General features: G+C 40.1%; 1 long non-coding RNA gene across 1 annotated transcript; it reads right to left on the reverse strand.

The window, feature by feature from the left end:
* Positions 1 to 10,109: 10,109 nt before the first annotated feature.
* Positions 10,110 to 25,002, reverse strand: LOC118146689 (uncharacterized). Its single transcript, XR_004732529.3, has 4 exons — positions 24,400 to 25,002; positions 24,130 to 24,299; positions 23,184 to 23,344; positions 10,110 to 22,141 (listed from the first exon to the last, which is right to left on the reverse strand). It is a non-coding gene; the product is annotated as an uncharacterized LOC118146689 (long non-coding RNA).
* Between the last annotated feature and the right edge of the window lie 281 nt (positions 25,003 to 25,283).

Consider the following 25,283-nt stretch of genomic DNA (forward strand, 5'->3'; position numbering starts at 1 on the left):
TGTAAAAACATCCATTCTCTCTCATTCGGTTTTCTTATGGGCTTGTACAGGGAATAATCAGATCTCTTTTTACATAGTCTAGAACTATAGACTTATACTTTCATAATTCTATTCTAATTATAGGTCTTATTCCTTCTAAAGCCTCTGGTTTGAGAGTATTGTTTAAGGTTTGGAAGAGGTTTTAATGAGTCTATCTGAATTCTGATTGAGGTAGGTGAGATAGCTTTTCTGGGATTAGTGTAAAACGTTGACCTCAGCTGATCAGATTCTGTCTTCAGCAGTTTTTGTAATTCTTCATCACTCAATAATTCAGTGTCCTCTATGGCAATATAAATTGCAATATTTGAATTAAGAGGATCAGATTCTGAAAAACTTATTGTATCTAATAATTCAATTTTGTCTTCTACTTCTCAACACATTTCCCTCTTTTGGGAAAGGAAGAAATCTCTTCCTATCCAATGGATGGAAGCTGAGGGAAATAAGGGAAAAACAGAGGTATCTTGTAAAGAACTAGACTGAAAAGCTACAGGCTGAGATTTACATCCTGATTTGAATTGTTTGCCTGCTCTGAGAAATGATGCCTTGTGGTTATGTGGGGTTTATTATAGCTAATGTAGCTCCAGTTTCAATAAGCACTTGTATTTGTTCGATTTAGAATAATTTCTATTTCTCTCAGAGTATTAGTAAGGAGGGGGGAAAAGGGTGCCTTCAAGTTCCTCGGAGTGTCTCTATTCTTTCTTCTCTTCTTTTGCCCATTTTCCCTTCTGTTTTAGTTGCAGGCATTTTCTTTCTTTTCTTTCTTTCTCTCCCTTCCTTCCTTCCTTCTCTCTTTCTCTTTCTCTCTTTCTTTCTCTCTCTCTCTTTCCTTCCTTCCTTCCTTCCTTCCTTCCTTCCTTCCTTCCTTCCTTCTTTCTTTCTTCTTTCTTTCTTTCTTTCTTTCTTTCTTTCTTTCTTTCTTTCTTTCTTTCTTTTTTCTTCTTTCTTCTTGAGATGGAGTTTTCATCTTGCTGCCCAGACTGGAGTGCAATGGCACAATCTCGGCTCACCGCAACCTCTGCCTCCCAGGTTCAAGTGATTCTCCTGACTCGGCCTCCTGAGTAGCTGAGATTACAGGCATGTACCACTACGCCTGGCTAATTCTGTATTTTTAATAGAGACAGGGTTTCTCCATGTCAGTCAGACTGTTCTCAAACTCCCGATCTCAGGTTATCCACCCACTTCGGCCTCCCTAACTGCTGGGATTACAGGCGTGAGCCATAGCGCCCTGCCAGTTTCTGGCAATTTTTCTTAAAGTAATGAGGTTTCTTGCAATAATTACACAGCAGAGGGTGAGGTCCGTTCTAAAGTTTATTGGAGTATTTGGAGGTACAGACAGGGTGAATAGTTGTTTCAATTGCAAATTTATAGTCTTATTAGCTATATATTTTTGTTTTGCTTCTCTCTTTCTCTTCTTTAGTTAAGGTACAAGATAAGTGATTAGCCATATTAATCAAATAAGAAGTTTGAGAAGTAGCCCGATTAGGGCATTGTTTTTTTTACTATTAACGCCAATTCTTTGTCTAACTCATTTAAGACATTAAAAATTGAGGTATGTATCACTTGGATGATTAGCATACCTCTCTTTAGATAATCCTGAATATTATTTAAAGATGTTTTCAAATCTTGCAAAATATGCCATTACAGACTCATTTGAACTTTGTTGATATTGTTTATTTTATTCCACTTAACCACTCTTTGGAAAGCTAAATGGATGGTTTGGAGCAAAGCCTTTGCAACCTTATGGGTATGTCTGCAGTCTTCTTCTGAAAACTTATTAGAGTCCTTCAAAGTGTTCCTCTAATTTGCCTTAGCTATCCAATTTTTAGCTTTACTTTTTGACACTAATATCTAAACTAGTTGATACAAATAAGAAAAATCAGGGTCATAGATTAAATATTTTGTTCAAGCGTGAATCACACAACAGCAGGGCGGAGCCTCCGCAGCCAAACAGTGGCTAGTCTGCCTTTGAGCTGGGCAGGACACCTGATCGGACATCCAAAAATAAAGCCCAAACCCCTCAACACAGAGCATTTGAGAAAAAAAAAAGGGTTGTTTAATGAGCTGTGTTGCAGCAGAATCAAACATAGCAGCCTAACAGCCCTGAATGAACAACAGAGTGCACAGCTCAGCAATTAAACCCCTATAAAGTACAAACTGTCTCCTCAAGCAGCTCCCTGACCCCTCTATATCCAAAAGACTGTCATTAGGCAGGCATCATCCTGGGACAAAGAGAGCAGAAAAAGAAACTGGTAGCATCCCTCGCTGTGCCACGGCTACTAGAGGTGCACCCCAGACAAGCAGGGTCTGGAGCAGACCTCAACAGTTGTACAGCGAAGGGGCTAGACTGGTAGAAGGAAAACCAAGCAACAGAAATACTTCATCATCAACATTCTGGGTGTCCACTCAGAGACCCAAACGAAAAGTCAGCAACTACGCAGACGACCAGCGGACAAATCCACAAAGATGGGAAGAAACCAGCGCAAAAAGGAGGAAAACACCCGAAACCAGAACACATCGCCTCCTAGAAAGGACCAAAACTCCTCACCAGCAAGGGAACAAAGCTGGACGGAGAATGACTGTGACGAAATGACGGAATTAGACTTCAGAAGATGGATAATGAGAAACTTTTGTGAGCTAAAAGATCATGTATTAAATCAATGCAAAGAAACTAAGAACCTTGAAAAAAGATTTGAAAAAAGATTCGAGGAAATGATAACAAGAATGGATACCTTAGAGAGGAATATGAATGAATTAAAGGAGCTGAAAAACACAATACGAGAACTTCGCGAAGCAAACGCAAGTTTCAATAGCCGAATTGACCAAGCAGAAGAAAGAATATCTGAAGTCGAAGACCAACTCAATGAAATAAAACGAGAAACCAAGATCAGAGAAAAAAGCGCAAAAAGGAACGAACAAAGTCTCCAAGAAATGTGGGACTATGTGAAAAGACCTAACCTACGTTTGATAGGTGTACCAGAAGGGGACGAAGAGAATGAATCCCAGCTGGAAAATACTCTTCAGGACATCATCCAGGAAAATTTCCCCCACCTAGCAAGACAAGCCAACACTCAATTGCAGGAAATACAGAGAACACCACAAAGATATTCCGCAAGAAGAGCAACCCCAAGGCACATAATTGTCAGATTCAACAGGGTTGAAATAAAGGAGAGAATACTAAGGGCAGCCAGAGAGAAAGGTCAGGTCACCCACAAAGGGAAGCCCATCAGACTCACAGCAGATCTCTCAGCAGAAACACTACAAGCCAGAAGAGAGTGGGGGCCAATATTCAACATTCTTAAAGAAAAGAACTTTCAACCCAGAATTTCATATCCAGCCAAACTGAGCTTCAGAAGTGAAGGAAGAATAAAATCCTTTGCGAACAAGCAAGTACTCAGAGATTTTGTCACCACCAGGCCTGCTTTACAAGAGCTCCTAAAAGAGGCACTACACATAGAAAGGATCAATCAGTACCAGCCATTCCAAAATCACACTGAATGCTAAAGAGCTTCAACATAATGAAGAATCTACAACAACTAACAGGCAAAACAGCCACTTAGAATCAAAATGGCAGTATCAAATTCACACATAACAATATTAACCCTAAATGTAAATGGACTAAATGCACCAATCAAAAGACACAGACTGGAAAATTGGATAAAAATCCAAAACCCATCAGTGTGCTGTATCCAGGAAACCCATCTCACATGCAAGGACACACAAAGGCTCAAAATAAAGGGATGGAGGAAGATTTACCAAGCTAATGGAAAGCAAAAAAAAGCAGGAGTTGCAATTCTCATCTCTGATAAAATAGACTTTAAAGCAACAAAGATCAAAAGAGACAAAGAAGGCCATTACATAATGGTAAAAGGATTGATACAACAAGAAGAGCTAACGATCCTAAACATATATGGACCCAATACAGGAGCACCCAGATACATAAGGCAAGTTCTTAATGACCTACAAAAGGACTTAGACTCCCACACAATAATAGTGGGAGACTTTAACACTCCACTGTCAATACTAGACAGATCAACCAGACAGAAAATCAACAAGGATACCCAGGGCTTGAACTCAGACCTGGAGCAAGCAAACCTGGTGGACATTTACAGAACTCTCCACCCCAAATCCACAGAATACACATTCTTCTCAGCACCACATCACACCTACTCTAAAATTGACCACATAATTGGAAGTAAAGCACTGCTCAACAAATGCAAAACAACTGAAATCATAACAAACAGCCTCTCAGACCATAGTGCAATCAAGTTAGAACTCAGAATTCAGAAACCGACCCAGAACCGCACAGCTTCATGGAAACTGAACAACTGGCTCTTGAATGTTGACTGGGTAAACAACGAAATGAAGGCAGAAATAAAGAAGTTCTTCGAAACCAATGAGAATGAAGACACAACGTGCCAGAACCTCTGGGACACATTTAAAGCAGTCTCTAGAGGAAAATATATAGCAATAAGTGCCCATATGAGGAGAATGGAGAGATCCAAAATTGACACCCTATCGTCAAAATTGAAAGAGCTAGAGGAGCAAGATCAAAAAAACTCAAAACCCAGCAGAAGACAAGAAATTACTAAGATCAGAGCTGAGCTGAAGGAGATTGAGACACGAAAAACCCTTCAAAAAATCAATAAATCCAAGAGCTGGTTTTTTGAAAAGATCAACAAAATAGACAGACCACTAGCCAGATTGATTAAAAATAAAAGAGAGAACAACCAAATAGATGCAATAAAAAATGATAAAGGGGAAATCACCACAGATTCCACAGAAATTCAAACCATCATCAGAGAATATTACAAACAACTCTATGCACATAAACTAGTAAACCTGGAAGAAATGGATAAATTCCTGGACTCCTGTGTCCTCCCAAGCCTAAACCAGGAGGAAGCTGAAACTATGAATAGACCAATAACAAGGTCTGAAGTTGAGGCAGCAATTAAGAGCCTACCTCACAAAAAAAGCCCAGGTCCAGATGGGTTCACAGCCGAATTCTACCAGACACACAAGGAGGAGCTGGTACCATTCCTTCTAAAACTATTTCAAACAATCCAAAAAGAGGGAATCCTTCCCAAATCATTTTATGAGACCAACATCATCCTGATACCAAAACCCGGCAGAGACCCAACGAGAAAAGAAAACTTCAGGCCAATATCCATGATGAACATAGATGCAAAAATCTTCAATAAAATATTGGCAAGCCGATTGCAACAGCAAATCAAAAAACTTATTCATCATGATCAAGTAGGATTCATCCCAGGGATGCAAGGCTGGTTCAACATACGCAAGTCTATCAACGTAATTCACCACACAAACAGAACCAAAAACAAAAACCACATGATTATCTCTATTGACGCAGAGAAGGCATTTGACAAAATTCAACAGCCCTTTATGCTAAAAACCCTCAATAAACTCGGTATCGATGGAACGTATCTCAAAGTAATAAAAGCTATTTATGACAAACCAACAGCCAATATCATACTGAATGGGCAAAAACTGGAAGCATTCCCTTTGAAATCTGGTACTAGACAAGGATGCCCTCTCTCACCACTCCTATTCAATATAGTACTGGAAGTTCTAGCCAGAGCAATCAGGCAAGAAAAAGAAATAAAGGGTATTCAAATAGGAAAGGTGGAAGCCAAATTGTCTCTATTTGCAGACGACATGATAGTATACCTAGAAGACCCCATCGCCTCAGCCCAAAAACTCCTGAAACTGATAAACAACTTCAGCAAAGTCTCAGGATATAAAATCAATGTGCAAAAATCACAAGCATTCGTCTACACCAATAACAGACTTAAAGAAAGCCAAATCAAGAGCGAACTGCCATTCGCAATTGCTACAAAAAGAATAAAATACCTTGGAATACAACTCACAAGGAACGTAAGGGACCTCTTCAAGGAGAACTACAAACCACTGCTCAACGAAATCAGAGAAGACACAAACAGATGGAGAAACATTCCATGTTCATGGTTAGGAAGAATTAATATCGTGAAAATGGCTATACTGCCCAAAGTAATTTACAGAATCAACGCTATCCCCATCAAGCTACCATTGACTTTCTTCACAGAACTGGAAAAAACCACCATGAACTTCATATGGAACCAAAAGAGAGCCCGCATAGCCAAGTCAATTCTAAGCAAAAAGAACACAGCGGGGGGCATCACACTACCGGATTTCAAACTATACTACAAGGCTACAGTAATCAAAACAGCATGGTACTGGTACCAAAACAGAGATATAGACCAATGGAACAAAACAGAGGCACCGGAGGCAACACAACATACATACAACTATACAATCTTTGATAAACCTGACAAAAACAAGCAATGGTGCAAGGATTCCATGTTTAACAAATGGTGTTGGGAAAACTGGCTAGCCATGTGCAGAAAGCAGAAACTGGACCCCTTCCTGACACCTTACACTAAAATTAACTCCAGATGGATTAAAGACTTAAACATAAGACCTGGCACCATAAAAACCCTAGAAGGAAATCTAGGCAAAACTATCCAGGACATAGGAGTAGGCAAGGACTTCATGAACAAAACACCAAGAGCATTGGCAACAAAAGCCAAAATAGACAAGTGGGACCTAATGAAACTCCACAGCTTCTGCACGGCAAAAGAAACAGTCACTAGAGTGGATCGGCAACCAACAGAATGGGAAAAAATTTTCGCAGTCTACCCATCTGACAAAGGGCTGATATCCAGAATTTACAAACAACTCAAGCAGATTTACAGGAAAAAAACAAACAAGCCCATTCAAAAGTGGGCAAAGGATATGAACAGATACTTTACGAAAGAAGACATATATGAGGCCAACAATCATATGAAAAAATGCTCATCGTCACTGGTCATCAGAGAGATGCAAATCAAAACCACATTGAGATACCATCTCACGCCAGTTAGAATGGCGATCATTAAAAAATCTGGAGACAACAGATGCTGGAGAGGATGTGGAGAAAAAGGAACACTTTTACACTGTTGGTGGGAGTGTAAATTAGTTCAACCATTGTGGAAGACAGTGTGGCGATTCCTCAAGGCCTTAGAAATAGAAATTCCATTTGACCCAGCAATCCCATTACTGGGTATATATCCAAAAGACTATAAATCGTTCTACTATAAGGACACATGTACACGAATGTTCATTGCAGCACTGTTTACAATAGCAAAGACCTGGAATCAACCCAAATGCCCATTGATAATAGACTGGATTGGAAAAATGTGGCACATATACACCATGGAATATTATGCAGCAATCAGAAATGATGAGTTCGTGTCGTTTGTAGGGACATGGATGAATCTGGAAAACATCATCCTCAGCAAACTGACACAAGAACAGAAAATGAAACACCGCATATTCTCACTCATAGGTGGGTGATGAAAAATGAGAACACATGGACACAGAAAGGGGAGTACTAAACACTGGGGTCTATTGGGGGGAAAAGGGGAGGGCCAGTGGGAGGGGGAGGTGGGGAGGGATAGCCTGGGGAGAAATGCCAAATGTGGGTGAAGGGGAGAAGAAAAGCAAAGCACACTGCCATGTGTGTACCTACGCAACTGTCTTGCATGCTCTGCTCATGTAACCCAAAACCTATAATCCAATAAAAAATTTTAAAAAAAAAAAATAAATAAATAAATATTTTGTTCAAATTCCCTGGACAATCCAGTAGGGTCATGGTGGGGAATCAGGAAATTTTTAAATTATGCCTTTAAGTTCTACTTTTGATCATGCTTGATAAACTAAAACAGGTTATTCACTACCAGATACTGGCTGTCACATAATGGAGCTAAAACAGCAGGAGTGGAAGGAAGGGAAAGAGTAGAAAAAGAAGGCAAGTCTGAGTCAGGGAGTTTAAAGGCATGGGGAAGCTGAAGGAAGAGAAGCAGCTTCAGAAGTTTTTCTTAATTTATTAGTGGCTTTAGAGAGCTTTCTATTTTCTTCCTTTGGAGAAACAACTTCATCAGTGTCTTTTGGAGGCTTCTAAGTAGTATCGGAGGTAACTCTCCCAAGTATTTTAATTTTAGACTTGGATTTGTCTAATTGTGCACACAAATAAATTAATTTAGGTACTTCAGTGATACCCTATTTTGGCCATTGTAGTTTGTGGTCTTCACAGTTTAAATAAAACTGTTTTTCTAGTCATTAATAGGAGGTGGCACCACAGTACTGCACATGAATCCAACTAGAATTTCTAAATGTAGATCTCTCCTTAAGGAGGAGGACTCTGAGGTGGGCAATTGCTCATAATTTGGGCTCTTCTTTTAAGTAAACAAAGACTAAAAGGTAAAGGTGTTTTGGAGTTGGTGTGTTACTTAACAGGTTTTACTCCTTGATATGTCACCCACAAGTCACTTCTCTCCTCTTATGCATATCAGAGAAACTCAGTAATCCTAGCATTTAAGGCAATAGGAGATCAACCCTTCGTATGTGCCCCCTGGGTGAAGCAAGAGTCCCTGTGTGTTCTTCTAGGATTTTTCTCTGGGGCTATTATACATCATGAGCAATGAGCTCAAAAATTCCTGTAAGACCTTACTCACCTAAAGTGCCTTTTGGTTGGAAGGAACAGTGTCTTTTATCTTCAGTATTTGTCTTTGTCCTTATAGAAAGCTTTCCATTGGTGTTGGTCACTGAATAAAGGACTTTAGATATACCAAATTAACAAAGCTTCAGACTTTAGACATTCAGAAAAAGAGAGTGGACAGGGAAAATGTGGCACATATATACCATGGAATACTCTGCAGCCATAAAAAACAATGGGTTCCTGTCCTTTGTAGGGACATGGGTGAACCTGGAAACCATCATTCTCAGCAAACTGACACAAGAACAGAAAATCAAACACCACATGTTCTCACTCATAGGCGGGTGTTGAACAATGAGAACACATGGACACAGGGAGGGGAGCATCACACACTGGGGTCTGTAGGGGGGAGCTAGGAGAGGGAAAGCAGGAGGTGGGGAGTTGGGGAGGGATAACATGGGGAGAAATGCCAGATATAGTTGATGGGGAGGAAGGCAGTAAACCACATTGCCATGTATGTACCTATGTAACAATCTTGCATGTTCTTCACATGTACCCCAAAACCTAAAACACAATAAAATATATATTTTTTAAAAAAATAAAAAGAGACTGTTTTCTTCCCTGACCAAAGTTTGAACAAGAGAAAAGGCTGGACAAATTCTAACAAGTAGTTCTACAAACAACCATTCATCTCAAATCAAAGTGAAAATCATGCATTTGCAGACATGAGAATCTCTAGAAAACACAAGTGAAACTCGTATCTTTTTTATTTTTTATTTTTTTGAGACGAAGTCTCACTCTGTTGTGCAGGCTCCCAGGCTGGAGTATAATGGTGCAATCTCAGCTCACTTCAACCTCTGGCTCCCTGGTTCAAGTGATTCTCCTGCTTCAGCCTCCTGAGGAGCTGGAATTACAGGCGCCCACTACCATACCCAACTAATTCTTGTATTTTTAGTAGAGATGGGGTTTTACTATGTTTGCCAGGCTGGTCTCGATCTCCTGACCTCGTGATCCACCTGCCTCAGCCTCCCAAACTGTTGGGGTTATAGGGGTGAGCCACCATGCCCAGTGAAACTTGTATCTTTTAAAGTAGAACTTCAATTTCAGTTCTGTCAACTGTAGAATTGGTTCACTTGAACAAAGTCTGAATCTCAGTCAAAATTCAGAGATTTGAAACTCAAGAAGAACCTCACCATAGACTCCTGCCAGTTCCAGCAAGGTTGGGTGAACAAAAATTGTTTTGCTGGTACCAAGGCCTGGATTGTTGGAAAAATGGCAGGGATCACTGGCTGCTCACTTTAGGTCCCATCTGAGTCACCAAAATGTCAATCATAAATAATCAAAAGGGTCAGAACCTAGTTTAAAGCTAGTTTATTCAAGTGCAAAGTTTGAGGAGCCTACCCAGGAAGCAGGTTCCAAAGAATGAAAGGCAGTGATTGGAAGTGTAAAAGTTCAGGATCCTTTGTACAGGCAAAGCTCAGGGAAGCCTAACAGGATTTCAACATATTTCCATATAAGTTTTAATGCATAGTTAAAATAATCTGATTTGTTGAGGCAATCTTTTTCTTTTGGGAGAGGTATATTTAACACCCTAAACTGAAGATATGCTAGTCACAGGGTCTTTTTGGCATCTGGCCTGAAGTAGGTACAGAACAAGGAAGGAGTTAATCTATAACAAAGGCCAGTGACTTGAAGGAAAGGAGGTCTCCTAGTCATTTATAGAACAAGACCAATGGGGGAAGAGTGTTGATCTATAAGAAGCAGAAGTTGCAAGCATACTGTGACTCAGTTTCCAGGGTTTCAGTTCCTCCTTGGCCTAATAAATTTAGAAGTTCCTAGAATTTTACTTTATTTTTTTTACAATTATAATCTGAACAACTGAGAATTTTGGTTAACTACTGTGACTGTGCTGAATAGATTTGCTCAAGATATAAAGATTTCAAACAAAGTAACTATTAATACTTTTTTGAAATTAATCATCATATTGTTATTCTTTTATGAGCATACAACTTCACAGATTAGAAAAAGAGAAATAGATACATCTGAAGATATAAGAAGAAATGAAATAACAAAAATCAGAAAAGAGAAAAAGCAACCAAAGATAGGAAAAGCAAGAATAAAAACAAAAGTTGGGTATTTGAGGATTACTACAAGAGACATAGCTCCAGCTAGACTGGTGTAGAAAAAAAGAGAGAGAGAAAGAGAGAAGGCATAAATAAGCACTAGATATGAAAATAAGACACAACCAGAGATACATGAAAGACCAAAACATAAGAAATGAATTCAATTGACAAATTTATACCAATAAACCTGAAGCCTTTGATAATTCTTATGTCAACCTAGAAGGAAGAGACTGAGGAAAATATAGTTTACAGTGTTCTTGGCCAGGTGCAATGGCTCATGACTGTAATTGCAGCATTTTGGGAGGTGGAGGCAGGAGGATCACCAGAGGTTGGGAGTTTGAGACCAGGCTGACCAACATGGAGAAACCCCATCTCTACTAAAAATACAAAATTAGCTGGCGTGGTAGTGCATGCCTGTAATCCCAGATACTCGGGAGGCTAAGGCAGGAGAATCACTTGAAACTGGGAGGTGGAGGTTGCGGTGAGCTGAGATCGTGCCATTCTACTCCAGCCTGGGCAACAAGAGCAAAACTGGGTCTCAAAAAAAAAAAAAAAAAAAAAAAAAAGAGTTCTCCTGAGCCTGAGGACAGCTGCCCAAGACCCTTCCAAGTTGCTGCCGGGAGTACTCTGTCAGCCTTTGTTACAAGCAAGTTTTTCAAGGAAAAAGGGAACAAGGAGTGGGCTGATATAAAATTGTCTTCAGGAATTCTCATCTGTTTACAGAGGTAACATTGATGAGTGATTGTTGAACATCAGGGTATGAGTTACAGTATTCAGCATATGGCTTCTTGGTGTCAGTGAATCTAGAGTCCATCTAGCAAGTTGCTTCAAGAGGTAATTATTTAACTCAAGGGGGAGTGAGTGACAGGACTGCTGTCTCATTCCAATGCCTTCTGGACTTGATAATTTAAAGGAGCTTGCATTACACAGATGAGGCTTATTTTTCTCTTTTTATCCACACTTAGATATTTTATCAAAAATCACTCAAAAAGAAACAAATATTAAGTAGTCTTGTAACCACTGAAGGATTTGGATCAGCAATTTAAGACATCATAAGAAAGCAATATCCCCAGCCAACTTTCAGGGTAAATTCCAAAAATTTTCAAGGAAGAGATAATTCCAATCTCATAAAAACTTTCTCAGAGACTAGACATAGAGGGAATACTTGCAAATTTATTTTGAGTGTTCAATTTTATTTTATATGTGTAATCTCATGTCAATACCAGATAAGGACATTATAAGAAATCAAAGTAGAATTTTGGGGAGTTTAGTAGACTTGATGGTGGGAAGACAAGAAACTTTTTTCTGATTGTGCTATTTTATCATTGAAATAAATAGCAAGTCAGTACCTAATATTCTCAAAACAGAGAAAACTTTGAAGTTTTGGATTCTGGGAAGTAAATAGTAATTATAAATAGTAATTAATAATTAATAGTAGATTTGCAACTCTGTCCCTATCTCCTAATTTTTACTTCAGTTAGATCCTTGGGAACATACCACTAGAATTTAATGACTTCAGGATAAATACGGGTGTTTCCTTGTAATGATTTCTTACCTAAAGCATCCTTTTAGCAGGACATACATGATCTTTTCTTTAAAAAACCCAAACTTAATGACTTTCTGAACCATTAATGTCCTTGAGAGACATTAAAATTAAGTAACTGATTTATGCTGCACATAGCTATTCACTTCAAATCCAGAATTCTTTCCAATGTGAGGGGTGGGATGGGGACTTCCCAGACATCACTGTGCCATGCATTTCTACTGCTTCTTTTGTTAATCAGTAGAAAGCTTAGTACTAGGCAAGTCTTCTGAGTTCCATCAATTGAAAATTCATTCCTTTGTGACAGAGAAAACTCAATATAACACAGATGCCATTTTTCTCTCGGTGAATAAATTGAATGCGATGGTCATAAAAGCACCAGTCGTACATGTGGAATATTATAAAATACATGCTTGGTCTTTGACCACATTCCCTGGTATACAAACCTTAAAATACCTAGAATCTCTATGCTAATTTTGTATGCTAGTGAGTTACCTGCTGGTAGCTCCCAGGTAGCTTCAGGATAGGGGTGGTCACCAGAAAGACCAATGCATGATTAAAGGGTTTAAACTTCCAACCTCACCCCAAACTCTGGGGAGAGGAGAAATGCTAAAGGTTAAGATGATTACCAATGGTGAATGATTTCATGAATTATGCCTGTGTAATGAAGCTTCCATAAAAAGAAAGAAAACAAACAAAAGGACTGGGTTCTGAGAGCTTCCAGATAGCTTAACAGATTCCTGGAGGGTGGTGTGCTGGGGAGGAAATGGAAGCTCTGTGCCCTTCCCTTATACCTTGCCATATGTATCTCCTCATTTATATCATTTGTGATACACTTTCATTAAACCAGTAAACTTTATTGTTTCCCTGAGTTCTGGGAGCCACTCTAGCATGTTAGTTAAACCCAAGGAGGAGGACATGGGAAACCAGTTTAAAGCTATTTGGCCAGAAGTGGCAGCTTTCAACTGGCATTGAAAGTGGCAGGGGGGACAGTTTTGGGGACTGAACCCTCAATATGTGGGATCTGATGCTATCCGCATGTAGCTAGTATCAGAATTGGGTTTAATTAGAGTACATCCAGCTGCTCTCTGCTGTAGCGTTGATTGCTTGCTTGCTGCTGAAGAGAAATCCCTACCTATCTAGTGTCAGAAGCCAGTTGTGAGAGTATAGTGGGAGAAATAGGGCTTGTATTTTCAACAAGGGAAGTTCATGTTGGGGAAAAGTGGACAAGTTCTGAACTTCAATGTAAAAAATACTCATGTCTGGTACAGTTAGCTAAAATTTCCAAAAATTAAAGTACAAACACATGGACTTGGTCTATCAGGTATTGGAATGTAATACAAAAATACATTAGTCTTGGCATGGTGGCTCACACCTGTAATCCCAGCCCTTGGGGAGGCCAAGGTGGGAGGATCACTTGAAGTCAGCAGTTTGAGATCAGCCTGGCCAACATGGTGAAACCCCATCTCTACTAAAAACACAATACATTAGCTAAATATGATGGCATATATCTGTAATCCCAGTTACTCAGGAGGCTGAGGCAGGAGAATTACTTGAACCCTGGAGGTGAGGTTGCATGTGAGCCCATCTCATGCCACTTCACTCCAGCCTGGGTGACAGAGCAAGACTCTGTCTCAAGAAACAAAACAAAACACTACATTAATTAAGACCGTCTGGTAATATATTAGTTGGGAGAGGTTAGGTTGTGCTGCAATAACAAACCACATCAGAGAAGTCTAAAATACAGAGATTTAGTTCTTACATATAATATCTTCCATTAGTTAGCAAGAGGCTCTTCTCATTGTAATCACACAGAGACCCAGCTGGCAAAGCATCTACCATGTTAAGTAATTCTAGTTGCTGTGCCAAAGGGCAAAAATATCAGGAATATCTGAAAATGGTAATAAACGGTATTTAGTAAAGTGTGGTTGAATGAATTATGAAATGCACATTGCATGCATTTCCATTTTTTCAAGTTTTTCTTTGTTTCCCTCAGAAATATTTAACTTTTGTCTTTATGTGAATATTGACATTTTTGTCCAGTTTATTTCTTAATATTTTATCTGTTAATGCCATAAATTGGGTAGTTATTCCTATTGTGTTGTCTATTCATTCCTGTTGGTATACATGAAGGCTATTGTTTTCTGCATATTAACTTTGTACCCATGTATCTTAGTGCATTATTGTGTGAGTGCAATAAATATTGGACCATTGGATTTTTCAGGTACACAATTTTTAAAATGCAAATGTGATAATTTACCACCTCCTTTCTAATCATTATAACAATATTTTCTTTCTGTCATTTAATTGTGTCAGTGAGGATCTCCTGAATAATGTTATAAAATTATGGTGTTGATGTATTGTCATTATATTAATAAACTCCATAGGATTTCTCCCCCCCACTACACATGAAGTCAATGTTTGGGGTGAGACTGATTATTTTAGCACATAAGAAAATTCATTCTATTTCTGTTAGCAGTAGTTAAATTCAATTGTACTAAAATGTTTACTGAACTTATGAATTATCCTATGTTTTTTCACCTTAGGTCTATTAAAATGATTAATTATATTAATATGCTTTTTGATATTAAAGGATGATCTAATTCCTGAGATTAACTCTCCCTGGTCATAGCATGTCAATTTTTAATGTGCTGCTGATTTTTTAATGTGTTGCTGAGAATATCTGATTTAGAATTTCTGCATTGTGAGAAATTTATGTGTGTAGTTTTCTGTCAGGTTTTAGGTTCAGTCTTATGCTACTTCATCAACATAATTTGAGAGTTATTTTTCTTTTCTGTGCTCTGTAATAGCATCATAGTCATTTGATCTTTACAGGCATGGTAGAAATTTCCTATGAAAGCCATTGACCTGGCTATGCTTTATGAAGAAAAAACTTTATATATTTGTAATTGGTCTAATTACATTCATTAGAGTTCATTTTGGTATGTTATGTTTTCTTAAAGAAGTTTAAATTTCATTTAAGTTTTAAATTTATTTACATAGAATAAAGGAAAATAGTTTCTTAGGCTTATTTTAATTATTTATTTAAATTATGCCTGTGGTCATTTTTATTTTACCATTTCTTATTTTTTCTTTGAATTGAACTTCCTTTCTTTTAGGATTTTGTAGGTGTTAGTTCTTATGGAAAAGTCTATAAATGGTTTGATATTTTTGCCAGCTGCCTGAGGGCCCCTCATCTCTGAATGCCAGATCTTTCTGAGATCTGCATCCTCTGCATGTGCACCTCCACCTGACCCTGCTGAAAAGTCTTGTCTGAAGTTTGAGGTTCCAGGTTTCTCTGAGTTTCATTGGAAATAGAATTTGCATTTCTGTGTTTTAATCTCTTGATGATTAAGTAGTTTCCAATAAAAAAGATGTAAATTTAAGCTTCATGCTACCACATTCAGACTCTAAATATCACTTTTTATTTTGATATTTTGCTTTTAGACATTTGAAAGGAATTTATTTCTAGTCATTTGCATAGTTGAAGGACAAGAGACTTTATGTTATAATGTGTCATGATCATAATGTTTATATGATGTTTATAGGGATAAGTAAAATTTAAGCCTATGTTTTTTCATGTTAAACTTGAAGATAGACTGGAATAGCAACTAATGAATCTATATTACCTTTCCTTACCGAAGGGAATAAAACAAAAAATTTTATGCCTAAAATAAAAGTCTTTGGTGGGTTACTTAACAAAGATTTTTGTGAATTTCAAATATGATAATGTATGAGAAAGTGTCTTGGGAACTGCAAAGCACAATAAAAATGTAAGACATTATTAGTCATATATAATGTAAAGAGAAAGAAAAAGGCTAAAACAAGGTAGCCAGTCTTGATCTTGAGAAATAAGACCAGCACTCGGGCTGAGTACCAAAGGAACTACGTTGTGGAAAGACAGATCCAGTAAGCTTCTGACTTTGCAATGCCAGTATCATTGAATATGCTTTTTAAAAGCTAATGAAATAATCTAAATGTAAAAATATAGCTTAGGATTCTTAGGATTCAACTAAAAAGGAGCTATTCCAACCAATGCTTTGCAGGAGGGAGGTTGACATGACACCTTGAGCTTACATTATATGTTTAGTTTACAGACTGTTTTACTACTCAAAATACTCCAAACAAGCTTTCCAAAGGAGTTATTTTCACTAAGGTGGGGCATGGCAGCAACCAGTTACATCATTTTTAAGGAGACATTTTTAGCTTGAGGACTTTTATAAAGTCTTAATAGAGAAAATTAATTTCAAAGAATTCAATGAAGCTAAAATCTGTGTGTATGAGAAAAGTATTCCTGAGAGAGAGAAGTGGGATAAAGAAACTGATTCTTTTTCATTGGATGGCTTGACAATAGTTTGGGTTTCAAAGACTAAGAAGCCATAACAGTGACTAAAATAAATGGCACCATGTGGAGCCTTCGGGGACTCTGGGGTCAGAGGCATGTGTGTACCCAGGCACCCGTTCCAGGATGTGTGCACCAACCGCTTAGTCTCTAGACAGAGTTTGTTCTATTTTAAATAACTATTCTAACTACTTTAAGGTGTGGGTTTCAGGGCAAAAAGGGCAACCAAATCCAGTCAAAACAAAACTTTCCTTCAAGCACTATCTGTAAAGCAAGTTGGGTTAGGCCTCTCTCTGAGGAAGATAGGTGATTTATTATCTAGTTTCAAAATTTGACATCAAAGTGTGTGAGCCCATCTGGACTCTGCTCAATATGCACCCTTGACTTTTCCATCCACAGTGTACTGCCTTCTATGAGACAGAATAGATTTATTTTTCTAGAAATGAACTAATTTGTCATTATTGATTCACAAGAAAAAACTACAGGAATGTGTTTGCAAACAAAAGAGGAATCGATGGGAATTCATTGCAATTAGGTTCTATAAGGTGTCCAGTGCTGTGCAATTCAAGTGCTTGTCATTTTGAAGATTTGTACTGTCCTGTATCTTTCTTTCTTTCTTTCTTTCTTTCTTTCTTTCTTTCTTTCTTTCTTTCTTTCTTTCTTTCTTTCTTTCTTTCTTTCTTTTTCTTTCTTCTTTCTTTTTTTGAGACAGAGCCTCACTCTGTCACCCAGGCTGAAGTGCAGTGGTTCGATCTCGGCTCACTGCAACCTCCACCTCCCGGGTTCAAGCAATTCTCCTGCCTCAGCCTCCCAAGTAGCTGGGACTACAGACACACACCATCAGGCCTAGCTAATTATTTGTATTTTAAGTAGAGATGGGGTTTTGCTATGTTGGCCAGGCTGGTCTCGAACTCCTCACCTCAGGTAATCCACCTGCTTCAGCTTCCCGAAGTGCTAGGACTATAGGTGGGAGCCACCACACCTGGCATTATTTTTTATTTACTTGCTTTCTCATATTTAAACCTAGTGAGTATATAGGACTAACATGTCATTCTGAAATAAAACACCTGAGGGAGAGAGAGAGAGAGAGAGAGAGTGAGAGAGTGAGTCTGACTTCCTTGCAGCCAGTCCTATAGAAAAATAGAAAGCCTTACAGGCATAGTTTGCCTCACCTGATTAGGGAATAAATTCCATGAATAAAGGAAAAAAAAAAACAAAAACTACAGTATCTGGTGCCCAGCAGGCACACAGTGAACACACTATTTCATCAATTTTGAGTTGTGTGAAATTTCACATTTAATGCCCTAAAACCAGGGTGCATCTTTCAATTGATGGCTCTTACAGTTGTAATTGGCAGCATATTTTCTCTTAGACATACATAAAATAAGTGTGCACCCAGCCACCAATGACGTCTTAAAGTTGATGAACAACCACACTTGTTAAGTAAATAAAGATTGTGAGGTAAGGCCCTGAATCAACGATGAGACATGCCAATTCATCTTCCAGGAGACGAAACCCTTCCTCTTCCAGGAGATAATTTCTTAAATTTAGGAATCAGTATTTCAATTTTATGTCTGATTTGTGAATAAGAACATCAGGTTCAAAATAGACAACGGCCTTGATAAAGACAAAGGTCTTATGAGAACTTCACACAGAGGAACAGACAGACTATCTGCGTCTATGGTTTACATCAGCAAGTGAGGTGGAAGACTGTGTAACTTGCAGTGAAAAAGATGGGGGTTTACATAAACAACCTGAATATTTTAAGACATGCACCCACTCTCACTCTGGTTTTTAAACCTCATCTTAGAGAGGTGTTTGCTTTTAGCCTATAATATACATATAGTTGTTTTACCTTACCCTCGTTTTTCGTGCACATGGTTTAAGTCCTCCCTTCTTTGGCCTTATGTCCTGGTAGGCACTGATACCGAAAATTACCACCACATTGCTCCTTTCTGTTTATCCCATCCATGTAAATCTAAACTGCAGACTAAACTCAACTGCAAGGATTAGTTACAAATGTGTCACAGTAAGCTGTACAAGCACAAGAAGCCACAGTGGAACTGCTCTCACTTTCTTCTGTTAGGCTTGGCACACAGGGAGTGGTGGCAACACATGCTTTCCTGTGGCCCAGTCTCTGAATCTGGCTGGAGGTCTGACCACCGGCATCTCCTGCTTATGGGCACCAGGTACTATAATAAATATTAGGAAAGGAAAACAAATGGATCCTTTTTCTCTGCACATGTTTGGGGTGTATACAGCTCCCTCCCTCACAGGACTGAGAAAGAGTCTACACGTGAGTTTATAAAGCAGCCCTGCCTGGCGTTTGGGGGACAGAGGCAAGTCTTGTGACCATCTGTGAGATAAAGATATATAAACTTTTACTTTGCAAATACCTTTATGTTAATTTCCTGTATTACATTTATAGAGTATAATAGACGTGGCATATTTCTATGGTACATACAATATAAGCATTCATTGCAGACTCAACATTTTTCACAGGCAGTGTTAACTGCAATGTCAGGATGCAAATCATGTCACACATTGTTGCATACAAATATTGCTCCCATTTAGGATGTCGCATACATGTATGTATTTTTTTACAAATGCAATATATAGGAAGCATTTGAGTACTTATTTAGAAAGGAACCATGGGGTTTTGTACAGAAAGTGATGGAGACTGTTCAACAAATTGCAGTGCTAAGCTCTAAAAGCAGCCCTGTGGGAAGATTCTGTTAATATTCTCCATGTGTCTGCCAGTATATATAGTTAGATCTACAATGATTAGTTATTGCAGCTTCTAAAATGATTGCCAGAATCATTACAGTTCTATTACACTTAATTTGAATCTCCAAATAATCTTTCTTGTGCTTTTTTTAAACAAATTATACTGAAGTTATATATAACATGGCTGGAAGGAAGCTATGAAGTTCTAGGGCAGTCTATTGCAGGCTTACTGGTTTAAAAGCAGGCCTGTGTAAATGCGGGTAAAGAGACTTTAGATTCAAGCCAGGTTTGCTGGGAGGTTCTTTGAGGTTTATAAATGTGGGCCAAATATTGAGGAAATCAGTGCTGAGGTTTGGGTTGGACGGAGCCCAATGAGTTCACAGTCTAGGATGGGAACAATATAGAATGTAATAGTTTTACGTGGTTTCCATCCAGGACAAGGTATGACTTCAAACTGCAAACTGCCAGGAGCCAAATCAAAGAAAGGATTTCATAAAACCATCATGGGCTTGGCAAAACTTCCGAGCAGAAGGTGAGCAGAGTGCCTGTCACCAGGGTCCACAGGGGCTGGCCACATGCAGGGAGGGGTAGAGTTTTCTGTCGCTTTCATTCCTGTGTGGGATTTCAGTCAGAAAGTAGAAATGTTCTTCTGGACTGTCACAATGTACTTAATTAAACATTGTTTTTGTCCCCTTGTTCCATTGCTAGCGTGGCTGCAGTCAGAATATGCACACACCAGAGGTCTGGTGTCAAGGAGAGGCAAGCAAAAGCCAGCTGAACAGGGCAAGAGGAGCTGCCTGCACAGATGAGCTGCCTCCCTTATGGTGGACGCTTACAGTCTAAATCAATGATCTACAAGCATTTGGTGAATGTATGTATTTATATTTTTGTGAATATTCTCTTTTACAGCTTGTTTCTTCATACTCTACATTTAAAATAGAATAGAAATGTATAAAGGTTATGGGACATGAGACCCCCAGGAGCCTGGATCCATGCTGTGTCTTGGAGGTCGGGGGCAAACCTAGACGGAGCTGGACTGACCAATATTGCGCAAAGGTCTCCCACTGGCAGGTGCATGCACTACCCAAGGGAAAAAAGTCAGTATGTCAGAAAGGTACCAGAACTTGTATGTTTATCTTTATCGCAGCACTATTCACAATGGGAGCACGAAGATGTAGAGAGTGGAATGATAGGCTTTGGAGACTCAGAAGGGTGAGGGGTGGGAGGGAAATGGATGATGAGAAATTACTTTCTGGGTACAATGTACATTATTTGGGTGATGAATACACTAAAAGCCCTGATTTCACCACTGTGCTATCTATGCATGTAACAAAATTACACTTGTTCCCCATACATTCATACAAATAGGTCCAGAGCAGTGGCTCACACCTGTAATCCCAGCACTTTGGGAGGCCAAGGCAAGTGGATCATCTGAAGTCAGGAGTTTAAGACCAGCCTGGCCAACACGGTGAAAGCCTATCTCTACTGAAAATACAAAAATTAGCTGGGTATGGTGGTCAGTGCCTGTAATCTCAGCTACTAGGGAGACTGACCAAGAGAATCACTTGAACTTGGGAGGCAGAAGTTGCAGTGAGCCACAATCGTGCCATTGGACTCCAGCCTGGGTGAAAAGAGTGAAACTCTATGTCAAAAATATGCAAATAAAAAAGAAACATACAAAGGTTAACAGTAAAATGAAATAACTATTTTCGCCTGCAAATGTGACTGCTGGTAGACGTGTTAGCATCTTCACTTTCTTGTTCTGTTGAACTTGTATGATGAGAATTTTCTTGGATCTATGGTTTATTCTGGATTTTGGGTAGGTTGAGTGTAGATAAGATCATCATTAAGCTGTGGTCACACGTACGCAGCCTGCAGTGCATCATGTGTGGTGCACCCAGTTAGAAGGGATGCACCCTGCCACCTTTCAATAGTGTGGAAATAAGTGGCCCACACACTAGTGTGAGGAGAGCCTAACCCACTTCTATTCTTAGGTAAAGATAAACATAAACAGGGAAGGTTTGAATACTTTCACCCAGCTCTCCAGATTACACACCCTGGGGAAACACGTGCACCTCTTGGAGAACTCTCTTCTAACAATAAGATGACCATGGACTGTGATCTGACCGCAGCAAGCATTATTTTCTATGGCCAGTGTCCTGGTCAGTTTGGGCACTACAGTAAATTACCATTGCCTGGGTGGTTTATCAATACCAGAAATTCATTTCTGATGGTTCTGGAGGCTGGAAGCCTGAGATCAGAGTGTCTGCATGGTGGGTTCTGTGTAGGCCCTTTTCCAAGTTGCAGGCGGCAGCCCTTTCCCAGTGTCCTCACATGGCAGAGAGCGGAGTGAAGCAAGCTCTCTTGGGACCCTTAAAAAGGCACTGATCCCATTCATAGGGTCTCAGCTCAAATGACCTCATCTAATCCTAATCACCTTCCAAAGACCTCACCTCCTTGAGGGTGAAGTGTTTCAACATATGGATGTTGCAGTCACAAACATTCAGCCATAACAGCAATGTTCTATATCATGTCAGAAGTGGATGCTTAAGAAACGAAGTAGGGCACTGAGAGTACTAGAAGGAAGGTCCCACCTTTGGGATGGGAGGTAACGGGAGCTTGTCTAGAAAACCAACAGTTTTGGAAATTCTTTCCTGAGGCCCCAAAGCTGAGTCGGGCTTCTCCCCCTGGCTCCCCAGCACCCTCTGGCCATCTCTATCAGAGCATGTGTCTTCCTCCATCAGAACTGTTTACTTAGCTCTCTCCAGTTGCACTGTTGATTCCTCGAGGAAGGGAAAGGATTTTGCGTGTTCATTTTAGTATCTCTAGCATCTCACCTAAGGAAAAAATTAACAAGTTACTACTGAGGGAGTGAATGAATGAAATAAAGCAATCAATCAAAACTTCTCTCAGCTGACTGTACCAGTTCAGGGCCCAGATTCACCTCAGCTGGGGAGATGGGCCAGGAAGGAAGTTGGGTGGGCTGGCTATTAGGAATTAATACACATTAGGAATTAGAGGCCTCAGCCTGCTGTTCAGGCAGAAATCCCACTGGAATATGGACCACATGCTACCCATATCTCACCCAAAGATAGCTGCATTGTTCCAGGGTGACCAGAGATCCTCCTCCGTTCCCTCACCCTTCCTTCCCTCTAGGAAAGACCAAACACTTCCTCTGCAGATGCAGTTTTAAGGCCTCTTTTCTAAAATTGCTCCCACCCTCTAGAAGGCCATGGCTGCGTCACTTCCACATGGGAAGTGTCCAGCGCCACTGGGGACTGGGAATGTGCTGGTGTCAAGGGTGTGGAGGCGAGGATGATGAAGTAGGTAGAGGGTGAAGAGGAGCATCCGAAGTCTGCCTGAAGGCAGGCAGAAAGCATCTGCATGGGGGTGGGGAAGCGGCCAAGAGAGTGACCAGGGGTGACTTAGACTCCCCTCACTGGCCCCCACCCTTCCCTTCCATCAAAGCGATCCTGGAACAGAGTCCCAGGATGGCTGAAACATTGCTGTGACCATCACAGAGAAGGCCATGGATGCCTTTATTCTCCCTAAGTTCTGTGTTCCTTCTTCATAGCTGACCACCCCCAAAACATCGCATGAATAAAAAAAGTGGCTGATACAGCCAATTACACACATCCCTGTCAGTATATTATGCCAGTTTGATTTTCCTGGAAATTAAAAAAATCTAATAAATTTGGATGCTAGCTTTCCCAAGATAGCAGGCCCCCTCTGATATAATTTGGATATTTGTCCCCACCCAAATCTCATGTGGAATTGAAATCTCCAGTGCTGGAGGTGGGGCTTGGTGGGAGGTGTTTGGGTCATGGGGTGATCCCTCTTGGTTTGGTGCTGTCTTTGCGACAGTGAGTGAGTTCTTACCAGATTTGGTCATTTAAAAGTGTGTAGTGCCTCCTTCCCACTCTCTCACTTGCTTCTGCTTTCATCACGCCTGCTCTGGCTTCATCTTCTGCCATGATCGCAAACTTCCTGAGGCCTCTGTAGCAGCCAAGCAGATGCCAGCGCCGTGCTTCCTGTAAAATCTGCAGAACCATGAGCCAATTATACCTCTGTACTTTATAAATTACCCAGTCTCAGGTGTTTCTTTCCCGCAATGCAAGAATGACCTAATATGGAGCCCTCTCCCTCCCATGACTTCATACAGTTAACGCAGTTCTGCCTACAGGATGCTTCAAGAAGAGACTTGTCCCCAGTTCTGGGAGAGAAAAGCCCAAACCTCTCAACTGCTGCAGATGGTGCGGGCTGTATGCCAGCGAAGCTTCATCCAGGCTTGGTCCCTGGAAGGCACTGGCAGTCAAGTGGAGCTGACAATGCCTGTACTCTGAGGTCCATGGATCTGTGAGCTGCTTAACCACAAGAGGTCACAGGGGCCAATAAGAGGGAGAGATTGAACTGGGAATTCCTATGCAGGCGAGGAGTCTGCACATTGGCTAAAGTATTCAGAGAGAATTGCGGGCACAGATATTGCCCAATGAGTCAAACATGTCAGAGGGAGGAAGGAAGGGAGTGAGCTCTCTCATCTTGAGAGCATTTTATTTTTTGTCCTGAACAAAGGGCATGATGACTCTTTCTGACATTTCTGCTCAAGGGCCAAGAATGATAACATGCACCACTGTGAGCAGGTGGCTCTGAGATAACATTCAGTGAAAGGGAACATTCCTGGGAATGATCACGTTAATTCGGGGTACCAAGCACAGTACCACACAACTACATTATTAAGAAAAAAATGTAGGGTTACTTTTGCCTCCTCAGTTTCAATGCTTTCTTCTCTCTGGACACCATCTCCATCTGCCAGCTTTACTCTTACCTTTGCCCAACTGTGGCCAACATGTGGATGCTTTGCATGTTGCTCTTCTGGTGAAGCAGGTCTTCTTTCATTTGCATTCACCTAGATTCACCAGTCTCCCTTTGTTCCACACGACTGTGCTAATGACTGAGGATACAGACTCCATATACAGGACTCTTGCCCTCCAGTAGCTGTAGTCAAACAAAGACACGTAAATAACAAGAGCTTTAAGGAGTTATTGGGCCTAAAGTAGAAATTTCTACACAGATAAGGAAGACTGGATTCTCTCACCGAGGGTCTCTCCAGTGTAGCACAGCTCTTGGGTCAGCCTGCTTTTTAAAAGTTTCATCTTCATTGCCACCACCTTACACCAACTCCAATCACTGTTTTCTGTTTTCCTGAATTACCGCCTAGGTAGTCTCCATATTTGTTCTTTCCCTCACTATTCTGGTTTCCAAACTGCCGTGGTGTGGATTCAAATTTGATGATGTGTTCCTCTTGCTTCCAATTTTCCATTTTCTTTCCACTGTTAAGGGTGAAATCCTATAAGGACTGATGCAACTGCCACATTTTCTGTCTCAGCGTGGACCTTCTCTCCCTCCGTCCTCCCGCCTGCGAGCCGGCTTCCATTTTCTCAACTGGCTTCAGGACCTTTGCGGAACTCCTCCGCAGGCCCCAGGGTGTCACTAACTTCCATTCATTCTCCAGGTTTGGGGGTTGGGAGTCATTCCTTAGTGAAACTCCCCTGTGCTCCTCATGGGATTTGATGCCCTTGCTAAGTGTAATTACAGTGCCTTACATTTTCCTTCAGGGCACCAGCACCACTTACTATATAGATTTTGTGATTCTATAATGAATGTTTGTCTCTTTATAGAAAATAAAATAAGAACTAGTATAACAAAGAAGGACTATTTTTTTTTCTTTTTTCCTTTACAAAATATTTTATTCCTTTAATAGGCCTCTCGAGGACATAGTTTGTCTTTTATTGTAGAGGAAGTAGGTGTTCAACTTTACCTGCCCAGTGATTTACCCCCTCTTTTACTAGGATGATAGGGAGATACACAGTCAAGGAGAGAACAGGGAGACCAATAAAGGTGTGGCAGGCATTACACAAACTTCCAATGTGAGACCCAAACATTTCAAAATCACATAAAACTATCTTTTATCTCCAGATC

This window comes from Callithrix jacchus, chromosome 13 (assembly GCF_049354715.1).
Source record: "Callithrix jacchus isolate 240 chromosome 13, calJac240_pri, whole genome shotgun sequence".
In the NCBI taxonomy this organism is placed as follows: domain Eukaryota; kingdom Metazoa; phylum Chordata; class Mammalia; order Primates; family Cebidae; genus Callithrix; species Callithrix jacchus.